The sequence below is a fragment of the Procambarus clarkii genome, chromosome 56 (assembly GCF_040958095.1).
Source record: "Procambarus clarkii isolate CNS0578487 chromosome 56, FALCON_Pclarkii_2.0, whole genome shotgun sequence".
Lineage (NCBI taxonomy): Eukaryota > Metazoa > Arthropoda > Malacostraca > Decapoda > Cambaridae > Procambarus > Procambarus clarkii.
Window position 1 is genome coordinate 4771291 of NC_091205.1, and position 14572 is coordinate 4785862.

Sequence of the window (14572 nt, forward strand, 5' to 3'; positions counted from 1 at the left end):
CCAGTTAGTACACCAGTTATTGCACCAGCCAGTACACCAGCCAGTACACCAGTTAGTACACCAGCCAATACACCAGCCAGTACACCAGTTAGTACACCAGCCAGTACACCAGCCAGTACACCAGCCAGTACACCAGCCAGTACACCAGCCAGTACACCAGTCAGTACACCAGCCAGTACACCAGCCAGTACACCAGTTATTGCACCAGCTAGTACACCAGCCAGTACACCAGTTATTGCACCAGCCAGTACACCAGCCAGTTCACCAGTTATTGCACCAGCTAGTACACCAGCCAGTACACCAGTTATTGCACCAGCCAGTACACCAACCAGTACACCAGCCAGTACACCAGCCAGTACACCAGTTAGTACACCAGCCAGTACACTAGTTAGTACACTAGTTATTGCACCAGCCAGTACACCAGCCAGTACACCAGTTAGTACACCAGCCAGAACACCAGTTAGTACACCAGCCAGTACACCAGTCAGTACACTAGTTAGTACACCAGCCAGTACACCAGCTAGTACACCAGTCAGTACACCAGCCAGTACACCAGCCAGTACACCAGCCAGTACACCAGCCAGTACACCAGCCAGTACACCAGTCAGTACACCAGCCAGTACACCAGCCAGTACACCAGTTAGTACACCAGCCAGTACACCAGTCAGTACACCAGCCAGTACACCAGCCAGTACACCAGCCAGTACACCAGCCAGTACACCTGTTAGTACACCAGCCAGTACACTAGTTAGTACACCAGTTATTGCACCAGCCAGTACACCAGTCAGTACACTAGTTAGTACAACAGTTAGTACAACAGTTAGTACACCAGTCAGTACACTAGTTAGTACACCAGTTATTGCACCAGCCAATACACCAGTCAGTACACTAGCTAGTACACCAGTTAGTGTACACCAGCCAGTACACCAGTCAGTACACTAGTTAGTACAACAGTTAGTACACCAGTTAGTACACCAGTCAGTACACCAGCCAGTACACCAGTTAGTACACCAGTTAGTACACTAGTTAGTACACCAGCCAGTACACTAGTTAGTACACCAGCCAGTACACTAGTTAGTACACCAGTTAGTACACCAGTCAGTACACCAGCCAGTACACCAGTTAGTACACTAGTTAGTACACTAGTTAGTACACCAGCCAGTACACTAGTTAGTACACTAGTTAGTACACCAGCTAGTACACCAGTCAGTACACTAGTTAGTACACCAGCCAGTATACCAGTCAGTACACCAGTCAGTACACTAGTTAGTACACCAGCCAGTACACTAGTTAGTACACCAGCCAGTATACCAGTCAGTACACCAGTCAGTACACCAGCCAGTACACCAGTTAGTACACTAGTTAGTACACTAGTTAGTACACCAGCCAGTACACTAGTTAGTACACTAGTTAGTACACCAGCTAGTACACCAGTCAGTACACTAGTTAGTACACCAGCCAGTATACCAGTCAGTACACCAGTTAATACACCAGTTAGTACACCAGTTAGTACACCAGTTAGTACACCAGTTAGTATACCAGTTAGTACACCCGCCTGTACTAAAGCCGGTACATCAGCCAATACACAAGCCATTTCACCAGTTAGTACATCAGTTAGTACACCAGTTAGTACCCCAGTTAATACACCAGTTAGCACACCAGTTAGTACTCCCGCCAGTACACCAGTTAGTACACCAGTTAGTACACCAGTACTCCCGCCAGTACACCAGTTAGTACACCAGTTAGTACACTAGTTAGTACACCAGCCAGTACACTAGTTAGTACACCAGCCAGTACACTAGTTAGTACACCAGTTAGTACACCAGTTAGTACACCAGTCAGTACACCAGTTAGTACACCAGTTAGTACATCAGTTAGTACACTAGTTAGTACACTAGTTAGTACACCAGCCAGTACACTAGTTAGTACACTAGTTAGTACACCAGCTAGTACACCAGTCAGTACACTAGTTAGTACACCAGCCAGTATACCAGCCAGTACACCAGTTAATACACCAGTTAGTACACCAGTTAGTACACCAGTTAGTATACCAGTTAGTACACCCGGCTGTACTAAAGCCAGTACATCAGCCAATACACAAGCCATTTCACCAGTTAGTACATCAGTTAGTACACCAGTTAGTACCCCAGTTAATACACCAGTTAGCACACCAGTTAGTACTCCCGCCAGTACACCAGTTAGTACACCAGTTAGTACACCAGTTAGTACACCAGTTAGCACACCAGTTAGTACTCCAGTTAGTACACCAGTCAGTACACCAGCCAGTACACCAGTTAGTACACCAGTTAGTACACCAGTTAGTACACCAGCCAGTACACTAGTTGGTACACCAGCCAGTACACTAGTTAGTACACCAGTTAGTACACCAGTTAGTACACCAGTCAGTACACCAGTCAGTACACCAGCCAGTACACTAGTTAGTACACCAGCCAGTATACCAGTCAGTACACCAGTTAGTACACCAGTTAGTACACCAGTTAGTACACCAGTTAGTATACCAGTTAGTACACCCGCCTGTACTAAAGCCAGTACATCAGCCAATACACAAGCCATTTCACCAGTTAGTACATCAGTTAGTACACCAGTTAGTACCCCAGTTAATACACCAGTTAGCACACCAGTTAGTACTCCCGTCAGTACACCAGCTAGTACACCAGTTAGTACACCAGTTAGTACACCAGTTAGTACACCAGCCAGTACACCAGTCAGTACACCAGTTAGTACACCAGCCAGTACACTAGGTAGTACAACAGTTAGTACACCAGTTAGTCCACCAGTTAGTACACCAGTCAGTACACCAGTTAGTACACCAGTTAGTACACCAGTTATTGCACCAGCCAGTACAACAGCCAGTACACCAGTTAGTACACCAGCCAGTACACCAGCCAGTACACCAGTTAGTACACCAGCCAGTACACCAGTTAGTACACCAGCCAGTACACCAGTCAGTACACTAGTTAGTACACCAGCCAGTACACCAGTTAGTACACCAGCCAGTACACCTGCCAGTACACTAGTTAGTACACCAGCCAGTACACCAGTTAGTACACCAGCCAGTACACCAGTCAGTACACTAGTTAGTACACCAGCCAGTACACCAGCTAGTACACCAGTCAGTACACCAGCCAGTACACCAGCCAGTACACCAGCCAGTACACCAGCCAGTACACCAGTTAGTACACCAGCCAGTACACCAGTCAGTACACCAGCCAGTACACCAGCCAGTACACCAGCCAGTACACCAGCCAGTACACCAGTCAGTACACCAGCCAGTACACCAGCCAGTACACCAGTTATTGCACCAGCCAGTACACCAGCCAATACACCAGTTATTGCACCAGCTAGTACACCAGCCAGTACACCAGTTATTGCACCAGCCAGTACACCAGCCAGTACACCAGTTATTGCACCAGCCAGTACACCAGTTAGTACACCAGCCAGTACACTAGTTAGTACACTAGTTATTGCACCAGCCAGTACACCAGCCAGTCCACCAGTTAGTACACCAGCCAGTACACCAGCCAGTACACCAGTTAGTACACCAGCCAGTACACCAGTCAGTACACTAGATAGTACACCAGCCAGTACACCAGCTAGTTCACCAGTCAGTACACCAGCCAGTACACCAGCCAGTACACCAGCCAGTACACCAGCCAGTACACCAGCCAGTACACCAGTCAGTACACCAGCCAGTACACCAGCCAGTACACCAGTTATTGCACCAGCTAGTACACCAGCCAGTACACCAGTTATTGCACCAGCCAGTACACCAGCCAGTACACCAGTTATTGCACCAGCTAGTACACCAGCCAGTACACCAGTTATTGCACCAGCCAGTACACCAACCAGTACACCAGCCAGTACACCAGCCAGTACACCAGTTAGTACACCAGCAAGTACACTAGTTAGTACACTAGTTATTGCACCAGCCAGTACACCAGCCAGTACACCAGTTAGTACACCAGCCAGAACACCAGTTAGTACACCAGCCAGTACACCAGTCAGTACACTAGTTAGTACACCAGCCAGTACACCAGCTAGTACACCAGTCAGTACACCAGCCAGTACACCAGCCAGTACACCAGCCAGTACACCAGCCAGTACACCAGCCAGTACACCAGTCAGTACACCAGCCAGTACACCAGCCAGTACACCAGTTAGTACACCAGCCAGTACACCAGTCAGTACACCAGCCAGTACACCAGCCAGTACACCAGCCAGTACACCAGCCAGTACACCTGTTAGTACACCAGCCAGTACACTAGTTAGTACACCAGTTATTGCACCAGCCAGTACACCAGTCAGTACACTAGTTAGTACAACAGTTAGTACACCAGTTAGTACACCAGTCAGTACACTAGTTAGTACACCAGTTATTGCACCAGCCAATACACCAGTCAGTACACTAGCTAGTACACCAGTTAGTGTACACCAGCCAGTACACCAGTCAGTACACTAGTTAGTACAACAGTTAGTACACCAGTTAGTACACCAGTCAGTACACCAGCCAGTACACCAGTTAGTACACCAGTTAGTACACTAGTTAGTACACCAGCCAGTTGTGACGGAGTTCCCCCCCTTATAATTCTCCCACGCCTGCAGTAAGAGTCATGTCTGCGTTTCCCAAGCGTTCTCTACGTTGCAGGCTACAATTTGATATATGGGAGAGAGTGAAGTGTTCTCGGAGAGCCGAGAAATTTGTGAAATAGTAATATTTTGGCCTGTGGTATAGGCCCTTTAGGGAGCCAAGATGGCGCTGGCTTCTCTGATCTCCCGCCAAAACCGTGTGACGTCAGTGGCACCGGATTGGTCACCGACAGCAGTGTGGCACCGGGAGCCAATGAAAACCTCCCGTGGCGAAAGTGACGTCACGAAGGAAGGGGGTCCGGCCAGCGCGCCGGGCTGGCGCCAGCAGTCAGACACGACACGTCATAGAGGTCGGACGTGCGACGAGTGGTCCTGTCTGTCGGACAGCTGTTTCCCACTACCGTGGATTTACGCGTCACCTGAAGTCCGCCAGTACTCTGAGAAGTCTTCCCTAGTTCATGTGTTGAACCAGAAGAGGGAATTGACGGTTATTTGAGCAACAAGTGCTCCAGTCAGGTACTGTGCCAGTAGCAGTGAAGCCGTGCAGTGACGTACGTGACGTCTGTGGCAATTCACCAGTTCGTGACAGCGTAGTGGCTGACAGAGCCACTGGGTAGCTGAGGAAGAGAGGACTATTTGGGGAACCCGGACGACTGTAGCTGAGACGTAGGCGACAGCCGTTGCTGGGAGAAGACGACGGCCAGGAGACCGACTCCAACCTTCAAGAAGTCAAGGAGGAGGACGGACCTGCAGTGAGGAGGCACGGAGACGACGCGCTAAACGGTGGGACGACGAGAGGCTCTGGTAGGACACAACGACGTGTAGTGTGGGGGCGTTCCCGACACGAGGACCAGGAGCTACATCTCGACTCTCATCGGAGGATAGGGTGAAGTAGGTGGTTCTAGTTCCCTCCCCATTCCCCTTTAGTTAGCTATATTATTTGGCTATATTATCTAGCCTGAAGATTTTATATGTCGTGAGCAAGTCTCACCTATGTCACGGTAAAGCACCAGTGTGCTAGACAGTACTATCAAGAGTACTTGTATTATTCATGTTGATTATTGGTGTGTACAGGCACCAGGAACCAGTGATAAATTTACTGTGTTGTGTATATCTTTCTATAGATTTTGATATGAACATATAGTGGTAAATTATATATAATATTATGCCGGTATTTGGAGGTTAGGCTATGTGCCCAGAAACTATTTATTTTCCATGTATTGATGATTGATTTATATACCATATATATGTCTATGTCCATTCAGTGAATAATCATTTGTGAGTACAGTGAATCATTGCGTTATCGCCCACGAGAGAAAGTACTGAAAACTCCCGTGTTAATATTTCATTATATATTGTTGGATAAATAACAGTGTAAGACCATTACAGTGAATCATTGTAGAATTGATTGTAGAAAAGACTGTTTGAGCCTGAGTACAGTGTAACTAAGTAATTCGGTTTATTTGTGCCAATATAGAGTGTGCGAGTTTCTAGTAATATTGGAGAATTTAAAGAAACCGCGCGCGTGAATCTAGCAAACAAGCAAATTTCGCGCGGAGAGTCCATTGCGATCAGCTGTTCTTGACACTTGATGAGGAGGGGAGAGTGTTGCCCTCTAGCGGTCGCATAATATCCGTGGGAATTACCGGCCGAGTCAGGATCAGTTGATTTATGATTATTGTGTGGCCTTGTGACATCTTTCATACATTTTAAGTAAAATACAAAACTCTCTTTGTGTTTTTATCATCCCCTCCATTGATCTTGTGGCTATACTATACCTGTAAGCATAGAGTGATAACAATAAGTACCTGCCTGATTCCTGATCTTTGAGTGTGACCTTGCCAAGGCTACCACTGAATACACCAGTCCACTGAGGGTGTTACTGGCCACCTTAAACACCAGTTGGCGATCTTGTGTTTAACCGTAGAGCCCTATTGTTGGGGAGGGCACACGACAGTCGAGGTGAACGAGTCGTGTTCTCACTCTTTCTTAATAAGAGGCCGTTGAGATTGACTGGGAGACTCTCCTGGCGTGCAGTGGCGCCGTGAGGATCGAGGGAAGACCCGCAGGGCTACGGTGAGTTACCTTGAGCGTAACTATTGCTCACCCCAGAGTAAGGGTAGAGAATAATAGAGAGGTGAAACCCCCAACATTGGCGACCTCGCCAGGATATATATCGGAGCAAAGGTTGCAGTGGTACTTGGCAGTGGTGTTAGAGATCAGGTGCAGGTTAACACTCGTAGCACAAGATGGAGGATGATAAAGTAGCGAGGTTTATTGACTCTAGAGACGAACAGGTGCTGGAAGAGTGCACCAAGGCACAGTTACAGGCTATAGCGGATCATTTTGGAATAAAGCTGAAATCTGCCCGAGTTGGTGAAAGAAGACTAGAGATAATGGCTCAGCTAAAGGCTCGAGACGAAGCTTTGGGGGAGGAACGGCCCCAAACACCTGCCAGTGAGGGTGAGCACCTGAGTATTGGTGGAAGCAGCAGGGGATCCAGCGGCAGCAGGCACAGCATTAAGCTGGAAATAATGAAGCTGCAGCTAGAGGCACAGCAGCGTAAAGAAGAGCGAGAGGCACAGCAGCGTAAAGAAGAGCGAGAAGCACAGCAGCGCAAAGAAGAGCGAGAAGCAGAAGCACAGCAGCGCAAAGAAGAGCGAGAAGCAGAAGCGCAGCTGAGGAGAGAAGAGGCACAACAGCGCAAAGAAGAGCAAGAGCGAGAAGCACAGCTGCGCCGGGAAGAGCAAGAGCGAGAAGCACAGCTGCGCCGGGAAGAGCAAGAGCGAGAAGCACAGCTGCGCCAGGAGGAACAGGAGCGAGAAGCACAGACGAAGCGTGAGGAACGAGAAGCACAGCTGCGCCGGGAAGAGCAAGAGCGAGAAGCACAGCTGCGCCGGGAAGAGCAAGAACGAGAAGCACAGCTGCGCAGGGAAGAACGAGAGCAAGAAGTTAGGCTGAGACAAATGGAAATAGAAGCCAACCAGGAGGTGGAGCTGAAGCGAGCTGAACTGGGACTAGGTGCCGCTGCCCCGCCACAGGAAGACCGACGAGTGAGGGAACGAGACCTGCCGGTCTTTGTGCCTAGTGAAGCCGAAAGTTTCTTCGATCACTTTGAGAGAGTTGCTGCTATGAAGAGGTGGCCGAGGGCGGAGTGGGCGGAGTTGGTCCAAGGAAGGCTCACAGGGGAAGCTCGCCAAGCCTTCACTATGCTCGACTTCCAAGAATGCACTAACTACGATGCGGTAAAACGAGCTGTGCTCCGTTCCTTTAAGCTCACGCCAGAGTGTTACAGAAAGAGGTTTAGAGAATGTACCCGGTTGCCAGGAAAATCGTATGCGGAGACGGCGAGGGACATTGAAAGAAAGCTCCTTAAGTGGCTGGACTCTGAAGAAGCAAGGTCGGTCGAAGAGGTCAAGGAACTAATGGCCATGGAAAAGTTTATGTCCGTGCTCTCTCCTGAGATCAGGATGAGGGTAAAGGAGGCGGACATAAAGGACCTGAGGGCCGCAGCCGACCGGGCCGACATGCTAGAAGAAGCCCTACGCCCACGCCGAGAGGGACAGAACCGACCACCCGCATACGTCGGAAACGATAGGAGTTATAGAAGGACGGATGGATGGAGGACAGGAGCGAGTTCTCCCAAATCCCATTTCTCAAGTTGGAACACCCGAGGAACAAAAGGTGTTGTAGAGCCGATAGGGGAGAACCAAGCTGAGAGCTCGGGAACTGTTACTGCAGGGAAAGAAACGACAAGTGAGGCGGGAAAGACACAGGGGGTGACGGTCTCTGGAGGCAGTGCTAAGACGAGCGGTGGCGGATGGTCTCCGCCGAGGGGCCGCTGCTACAACTGCGGAATATTCGGACACGTCGCGCGGGAATGCAGACGCCCTAAGCAGCGGGGACACGTTGCTTTAGTGATGTTCGAGGACCAGAGGGCCGAGAGAGTGCGGGATGAACCCGTGCTGAATGGGGAGAAGAAAGTTCACCCGTTCATGTGTCAAGGAACCGTAAGGATGGGGGTCGCAGACCCCATCCCCGTGAAGATGCTAAGAGACACCGGGGCTGACTTTACCCTGGTAAGTGAAACCCTGTTCCCCGAGGGTTACAAGAGCACCAGTGTGGGGGTGGCAAGTGTGACCACTGTGGGAGGCCCAGTGAGGATGCCCCTACACCAGGTAACTTTAAATTCCGATTATGGCTGCCAGACCCTAGAGGTGGGAGTCTGTACATCAATGCCCAAGATGGAGGCGCAGGTCATCTTGGGGAATGACGCGTGTGGAGGGTATGTCCTTCCGCATCTCGTGAAAGGCGAAGAGTGCCCAGAACAACACGAGGAGACAGGCGAAGATTTGAACGCCTGTGGGGACGAGAAGGGAATCGCACCGGTGGCGATCCCAGTTTGTACTGTGACACCGAGACAACGCAAAGAACCAGGAGGTTGTGGATCTGATGGGGCTGAGGAGTCGACTGACAGCCTGGGAACAGATCGCCTCTACGTAGGACCCAGAGAACGAGTGGAGGGCGAGAGTAGCCCGAATGGTGAGTTGCAGGTGACACTCACCGGTTCTCCAGGGGTAAGCCGCACTCGTCCCGGAGAGTTACAGCAGGGGGAGTTCTCCGAATTGGTTAGTAAGGCCGAAGGAGGACGTGTGGGTCCTGAGAAGGCTTACTTTCCATTTATCTATATTATATATGCCATGCTATTCATGATGAAGGAACGATGGACAATAGGAGCGACCGTGGGAACGGTGAATAAATGTGTCCAGAAGTTCAAAGAACGTCTCACTAGAGCGAAGAAACTGGCTAGGAAACTCCTGAAGAAGGCGCAACGTAAGATGTCGGAGTGGTGCGACAGGAGAGCTGCGCAGAAGGATTTTCAGGCCGGATCCAAAGTAATGGTTGTGCTGCCAGGTAAAGGTAGAGCGACCAAGACGCGGTTCAAGAGACCGTACCGAGTGCTGCGACGGTTGGGTCCAGTGTCATACGAGATTGGGAAGCCGGATGGACCCCGAAAGAAACAGGTGTGTCCCGCAGACCGCCTGAAACCTTTCTTCACTGTGGAAGGAAGAGCCAACAAGCAGGACGGAACGGATACCCGAGAAACCCAGCGGAAGACGGGTCTGAGTGTACCGAGGGACCGAGAACTCCCGGAGGAGGAAAGTAAGTGGTCCAGGGCGAACGGCACCAGTCTCACCCGCACTGAGAGTCTGACAAGGATCAAGGTCAAGCACATCAAGGGGAAGGACAACGTAGTAGCGGATGCCCTATCCCGCATACACTAAACAGACATGACTCTTATTTTAAGGGGAGGGGTATGTGACGGAGTTCCCCCCCTTATAATTCTCCCACGCCTGCAGTAAGAGTCATGTCTGCGTTTCCCAAGCGTTCTCTACGTTGCAGGCTACAATTTGATATATGGGAGAGAGTGAAGTGTTCTCGGAGAGCCGAGAAATTTGTGAAATAGTAATATTTTGGCCTGTGGTATAGGCCCTTTAGGGAGCCAAGATGGCGCTGGCTTCTCTGATCTCCCGCCAAAACCGTGTGACGTCAGTGGCACCGGATTGGTCACCGACAGCAGTGTGGCACCGGGAGCCAATGAAAACCTCCCGTGGCGAAAGTGACGTCACGAAGGAAGGGGGTCCGGCCAGCGCGCCGGGCTGGCGCCAGCAGTCAGACACGACACGTCATAGAGGTCGGACGTGCGACGAGTGGTCCTGTCTGTCGGACAGCTGTTTCCCACTACCGTGGATTTACGCGTCACCTGAAGTCCGCCAGTACTCTGAGAAGTCTTCCCTAGTTCATGTGTTGAACCAGAAGAGGGAATTGACGGTTATTTGAGCAACAAGTGCTCCAGTCAGGTACTGTGCCAGTAGCAGTGAAGCCGTGCAGTGACGTACGTGACGTCTGTGGCAATTCACCAGTTCGTGACAGCGTAGTGGCTGACAGAGCCACTGGGTAGCTGAGGAAGAGAGGACTATTTGGGGAACCCGGACGACTGTAGCTGAGACGTAGGCGACAGCCGTTGCTGGGAGAAGACGACGGCCAGGAGACCGACTCCAACCTTCAAGAAGTCAAGGAGGAGGACGGACCTGCAGTGAGGAGGCACGGAGACGACGCGCTAAACGGTGGGACGACGAGAGGCTCTGGTAGGACACAACGACGTGTAGTGTGGGGGCGTTCCCGACACGAGGACCAGGAGCTACATCTCGACTCTCATCGGAGGATAGGGTGAAGTAGGTGGTTCTAGTTCCCTCCCCATTCCCCTTTAGTTAGCTATATTATTTGGCTATATTATCTAGCCTGAAGATTTTATATGTCGTGAGCAAGTCTCACCTATGTCACGGTAAAGCACCAGTGTGCTAGACAGTACTATCAAGAGTACTTGTATTATTCATGTTGATTATTGGTGTGTACAGGCACCAGGAACCAGTGATAAATTTACTGTGTTGTGTATATCTTTCTATAGATTTTGATATGAACATATAGTGGTAAATTATATATAATATTATGCCGGTATTTGGAGGTTAGGCTATGTGCCCAGAAACTATTTATTTTCCATGTATTGATGATTGATTTATATACCATATATATGTCTATGTCCATTCAGTGAATAATCATTTGTGAGTACAGTGAATCATTGCGTTATCGCCCACGAGAGAAAGTACTGAAAACTCCCGTGTTAATATTTCATTATATATTGTTGGATAAATAACAGTGTAAGACCATTACAGTGAATCATTGTAGAATTGATTGTAGAAAAGACTGTTTGAGCCTGAGTACAGTGTAACTAAGTAATTCGGTTTATTTGTGCCAATATAGAGTGTGCGAGTCTCTAGTAATATTGGAGAATTTAAAGAAACCGCGCGCGTGAATCTAGCAAACAAGCAAATTTCGCGCGGAGAGTCCATTGCGATCAGCTGTTCTTGACACTTGATGAGGAGGGGAGAGTGTTGCCCTCTAGCGGTCGCATAATATCCGTGGGAATTACCGGCCGAGTCAGGATCAGTTGATTTATGATTATTGTGTGGCCTTGTGACATCTTTCATACATTTTAAGTAAAATACAAAACTCTCTTTGTGTTTTTATCATCCCCTCCATTGATCTTGTGGCTATACTATACCTGTAAGCATAGAGTGATAACAATAAGTACCTGCCTGATTCCTGATCTTTGAGTGTGACCTTGCCAAGGCTACCACTGAATACACCAGTCCACTGAGGGTGTTACTGGCCACCTTAAACACCAGTTGGCGATCTTGTGTTTAACCGTAGAGCCCTATTGTTGGGGAGGGCACACGACAGTCGAGGTGAACGAGTCGTGTTCTCACTCTTTCTTAATAAGAGGCCGTTGAGATTGACTGGGAGACTCTCCTGGCGTGCAGTGGCGCCGTGAGGATCGAGGGAAGACCCGCAGGGCTACGGTGAGTTACCTTGAGCGTAACTATTGCTCACCCCAGAGTAAGGGTAGAGAATAATAGAGAGGTGAAACCCCCAACACAGTACACTAGTTAGTACACCAGCCAGTACACTAGTTAGTACACCAGTTAGTACACCAGTTAGTACACCAGTCAGTACACCAGTCAGTACACCAGCCAGTACACCAGTTAGTACACTAGTTAGTACACTAGTTAGTACACCAGCCAGTACACTAGTTAGTACACTAGTTAGTACACCAGCTAGTACACCAGTCAGTACACTAGTTAGTACACCAGCCAGTATACCAGTCAGTACACCAGTTAATACACCAGTTAGTTCACCAGTTAGTATACCAGTTAGTACACCCGCCTGTACTAAAGCCGGTACATCAGCCAATACACAAGCCATTTCACCAGTTAGTACATCAGTTAGTACACCAGTTAGTACCCCAGTTAATACACCAGTTAGCACACCAGTTAGTACTCCCGCCAGTACACCAGTTAGTACACCAGTTAGTACACCAGTACTCCCGCCAGTACACCAGTTAGTACACCAGTTAGTACACTAGTTAGTACACCAGCCAGTACACTAGTTAGTACACCAGCCAGTACACTAGTTAGTACACCAGTTAGTACACCAGTTAGTACACCAGTCAGTACACCAGTTAGTACACCAGTTAGTACACCAGTTAGTACACTAGTTAGTACACTAGTTAGTACACCAGCCAGTACACTAGTTAGTACACTAGTTAGTACACCAGCTAGTACACCAGTCAGTACACTAGTTAGTACACCAGCCAGTATACCAGCCAGTACACCAGATAATACACCAGTTAGTACACCAGTTAGTACACCAGTTAGTATACCAGTTAGTACACCCGGCTGTACTAAAGCCAGTACATCAGCCAATACACAAGCCATTTCACCAGTTAGTACATCAGTTAGTACACCAGTTAGTACCCCAGTTAATACACCAGTTAGCACACCAGTTAGTACTCCCGCCAGTACACCAGTTAGTACACCAGTTAGTACACCAGTTAGTACACCAGTTAGCACACCAGTTAGTACTCCAGTTAGTACACCAGTCAGTACACCAGCCAGTACACCAGTTAGTACACCAGTTAGTACACCAGTTAGTACACCAGCCAGTACACTAGTTAGTACACCAGCCAGTACACTAGTTAGTACACCAGTTAGTACACCAGTTAGTACACCAGTCAGTACACCAGTCAGTACACCAGCCAGTACACTAGTTAGTACACCAGCCAGTATACCAGTCAGTACACCAGTTAGTACACCAGTTAGTACACCAGTTAGTACACCAGTTAGTATACCAGTTAGTACACCCGCCTGTACTAAAGCCAGTACATCAGCCAATACACAAGCCATTTCACCAGTTAGTACATCAGTTAGTACACCAGTTAGTACCCCAGTTAATACACCAGTTAGCACACCAGTTAGTACTCCCGCCAGTACACCAGCTAGTACACCAGTTAGTACACCAGTTAGTACACCAGCCAGTACACCAGTCAGTACACCAGTTAGTACACCAGCCAGTACACTAGGTAGTACAACAGTTAGTACACCAGTTAGTCCACCAGTTAGTACACCAGTCAGTACACCAGTTAGTACACCAGTTAGTACACCAGTTATTGCACCAGCCAGTACACCAGCCAGTACACCAGTTAGTACACCAGCCAGTACACCAGCCAGTACACCAGTTAGTACACCAGCCAGTACACCAGTTAGTACACCAGCCAGTACACCAGTCAGTACACTAGTTAGTACACCAGCCAGTACACCAGTTAGTACACCAGCCAGTACACCTGCCAGTACACTAGTTAGTACACCAGCCAGTACACCAGTTAGTACACCAGCCAGTACACCAGTCAGAACACTAGTTAGTACACCAGCCAGTACACCAGCTAGTACACCAGTCAGTACACCAGCCAGTACACCAGCCAGTACACCAGCCAGTACACCAGCCAGTACACCAGTTAGTACACCAGCCAGTACACCAGTCAGTACACCAGCCAGTACACCAGCCAGTACACCAGCCAGTACACCAGCCAGTACACCAGTCAGTACACCAGCCAGTACACCAGCCAGTACACCAGTTATTGCACCAGCCAGTACACCAGCCAATACACCAGTTATTGCACCAGCTAGTACACCAGCCAGTACACCAGTTATTGCACCAGCCAGTACACCAGTTATTGCACCAGCCAGTACACCAGTTAGTACACCAGCCAGTACACTAGTTAGTACACTAGTTATTGCACAAGCCAGTACACCAGCCAGTACACCAGTTAGTACACCAGCCAGTACACCAGCCAGTACACCAGTTAGTACACCAGCCAGTACACCAGTCAGTACACTAGCTAGTACACCAGCCAGTACACCAGCTAGTTCACCAGTCAGTACACCAGCCAGTACACCAGCCAGTACACCAGCCAGTACACCAGCCAGTACACCAGTCAGTACACCAGCCAGTACACCAGCCAGTACACCAGTTATTGCACCAGCTAGTACACCAGCCAGTACACCAG